This window comes from Ursus maritimus, unplaced genomic scaffold (genome assembly GCF_017311325.1).
Source record: "Ursus maritimus isolate PB19 unplaced genomic scaffold, ASM1731132v1 scaffold_7, whole genome shotgun sequence".
NCBI classification, from domain to species: Eukaryota; Metazoa; Chordata; class Mammalia; order Carnivora; family Ursidae; genus Ursus; species Ursus maritimus.
The window spans coordinates 351673-354746 of record NW_024426885.1 but is presented as its reverse complement, the minus strand read 5'-3'; positions in this window follow the sequence as shown (position 1 = coordinate 354746).

The window sequence follows — 3074 nt, the reverse complement described above, 5'->3', positions numbered from 1 at the left end:
CCGAATTTTTTGTTTTTTCACGTAAGTTTTAGGATCAGCTTGCAGATTTCTACAAAGAATCCTGCTAGGAATTTGATAGGAGTTGCACTGAATCTACAGATCAATTTTGGGAGAGCTGTCATCTTAACAAAATTGAACCCTCCAAGCCATGAACACGGAACATTTCTCTGTGTATTTAGATCTGTAATCTCTCTCAGCACTAGTCTTGGGCTTCTTTTGTTAAATTTATTTATTAGTATTTCATTGTTTTCAGTGCTATCATGAAGGAATTTTTCCTAATTTCAGTGAAATTGCTCACTGCTAGTGTATAGACACAACTGATTTTTGTATGTTGATCCTGTATCCTGAGATCTTCCTTAGAACCTTCTAAATATGGGATCACAGCCTCTGCAAATAAAGACAGTTGTACTTGCCCATCCGAGTCAAGCCTAGTTTTCTTCGCTCTCTTGCTGCCCTGCCCGCTCTCGACAGCGCCGTGCTGAATAGCGCCGTCATCTCAAGCCCAGTCTTCAGGAGGAGGCTGTCCGTGTTCACGGACATACGGTGTTTGCTGTAGGTGTTTTGTACGTGCCTTTTTCTCAGGCACGTTCTTAGTTGAAAGCTTTTATCATAAATGGGTATTGGATTGTTTCAGATTCTTTTTCTGTGTCTGTTACAATGACCACATGTTCTTTGTCCTTCATTTTATCAGTACAGTGTAACATATCAATTCATTTTTGAATATTAAATCAATTTTGCATTCCTAAAATAAATTCCTTTTTATGTGTTTTAGTAGTTTTAAAAAATATTTTTGTTTATTTATTTGACAGAAACACTATTAGGGAACACAAGCAGGGGGAGTGGGAGAGGGAGAAGCAGGCTTCCCACCCAGCAGGGAGCCCTCGATCCCAGGACCCCGGGATCACGACCTGAGCCGAAGGCAGACCCCCAACGCCTGAGTCATCCAGGCGCCCCGTGTTTTAATATGTTATTAAGAAATTTTTGTCAGTGTTTATGAGGAATATTAGCGTATACTTTTCTTTTCCTTGTAATGTCTTTGCCTCTGGAGTCAGGGTGACTCCGGCCTCCTCGGAGCCTTCTGGGCCCCGGCACAGTCCGCTAAGACGGGGCTGCAGGCCTGTCCTGTCCTTGCTGGGAAGTCAGCTGTCAGCCGGCTTGCCGGGGCTCTGCCAGGCATGGTTTTTCTCTTGCTGTCCTCAAGAGTTTGTCTTTGGGTTTCAACAGTTCAGCCGTGATATGTCTCTGTTTTTACCTAGTTGGGGCTCATCGAGCTCGTTGGATCTGTAGTACATGCTTCTCTTCAAGTTTGCAGTGGTTTTTGCCATTCTGTACTGAAATATTCTTTCTGCCCCTTTCTCTCCTTCCTCTTGCTTTGGGACTCTGTGTCTGTATGTGTGCATATGTGTGGTGTCCGTGCATGTGTGCGATGCAAGTATATACACGCATCTGTGCGTGTGCACGTGTGTGTACATACAGATGGGACATGTATGTGTGTGCTTGACACTAGTGGTCTAACAGATCTCTGAGATGATGTTCATTTTTCATCTTTTTTGGTCTCTTCAGATTGGATAAATTCTGTGGATCTGTCTTTAAGAGCTGATCTAACTTAAAGATATTAAACACTCAAATGTGGGGCGCCTGGGTGGCACAGCGGTTAAGCGTCTGCCTTTGGCTCAGGGCGTGATCCCGGCGTTATGGGATCGAGCCCCACATCAGGCTCCTCCGCTGGGAGCCTGCTTCTTCCTCTCCCACTCCCCCTGCTTGTGTTCCCTCTCTCGCTGGCTGTCTCTGTCTCTGTCAAATAAATAAATAAGATCTTAAAAAAAAAAGAACTTCTTTTTAAAAACAAATAAATAAATAAATAAACATTTAAATGTGTCTTCTACTAAACCCTCTAGTGAATTTTTAAATTTTGGTTATGGTGCTTTTTAATTCCAGAATTTCTATATGATTCTTTAAAAACTTCTGTTTATTGAAATTCCTTCAGACATTTCATCATCCTTCTCTTCAATTCCTTACGATGGCTTCCCCTCAGCTCTTGTCCGCCAAGTCCAGCACCTGGGTCCACTCACAGATGCTCTCCAGTACCTGCTTCCCCGAATAGTGCTCACACTTCCTTGTTCCTTTGCCTGTCTTGTAATTTGTGGTTGAAAAACACGTGTTTTAACTGTCTCATCAAGGGAACAAGTGTGCCGTACTGATGACAGAGGTTAGTGGTGGGGAAACAGGGTGAGCCAGACGGGCTGTGTGGGGGCGCTACTTTCTGCTAGATTTTTCTCTGTACCTAAAATTGCTCAAAAAATCAAATCTCTTCATTAAAAAAGCACCAACAACGAGATGCCTTAGACGATCTGTTGTAGCTGCTTTGGGTTCTGGTTCCCTGAGGGTGACGGTCGTTTGTGGAGCAATCTCCAGCCTGGGTCTGCACACTCTTTCTTGCGATGCGCACACTGACCTCACTCGGGACCTTTCCCTCCTTGGCTCTTTGACGCCTGGCTTCCCGTGGGTCACTCCTGTGTCTACACTGCTCACGGCTGTGCTCGGTCGGGCAGGGGGGTTCCGCTCTCTGCTGATGGTTGAGAGCACACAGATATGTTGAGGCAGTTTTTCTTTTTTTTTTAAAGATTTTATTTATTTATTTGACAGAGAGAGAGACAGCCAGCGAGAGAGGGAACACAAGCAGGGGGAGTGGGAGAGGAAGAAGCAGGCTCCCAGCGGAGGAGCCTGATGTGGGGCTCGATCCCATAACGCCGGGATCACGCCCTGAGCCAAAGGCAGACGCTTAACCGCTGTGCCACCCAGGCGCCCCACATTTGAGTGTTTAATATCTTTAAGTTAGATCAGCTCTTAAAGACAGATCCACAGAATTTATCCAATCTGAAGAGACCAAAAAAGATGAAAAATGAACATCATCTCAGAGATCTGTTAGACCACTAGTGTCAAGCACACACATACATGTCCCATCTGTATGTACACACACGTGCACACGCACAGATGCGTGTATATACTTGCATCGCACACATGCACGGACACCACACATATGCACACATACAGACACAGAGTCCCAAAGCAAG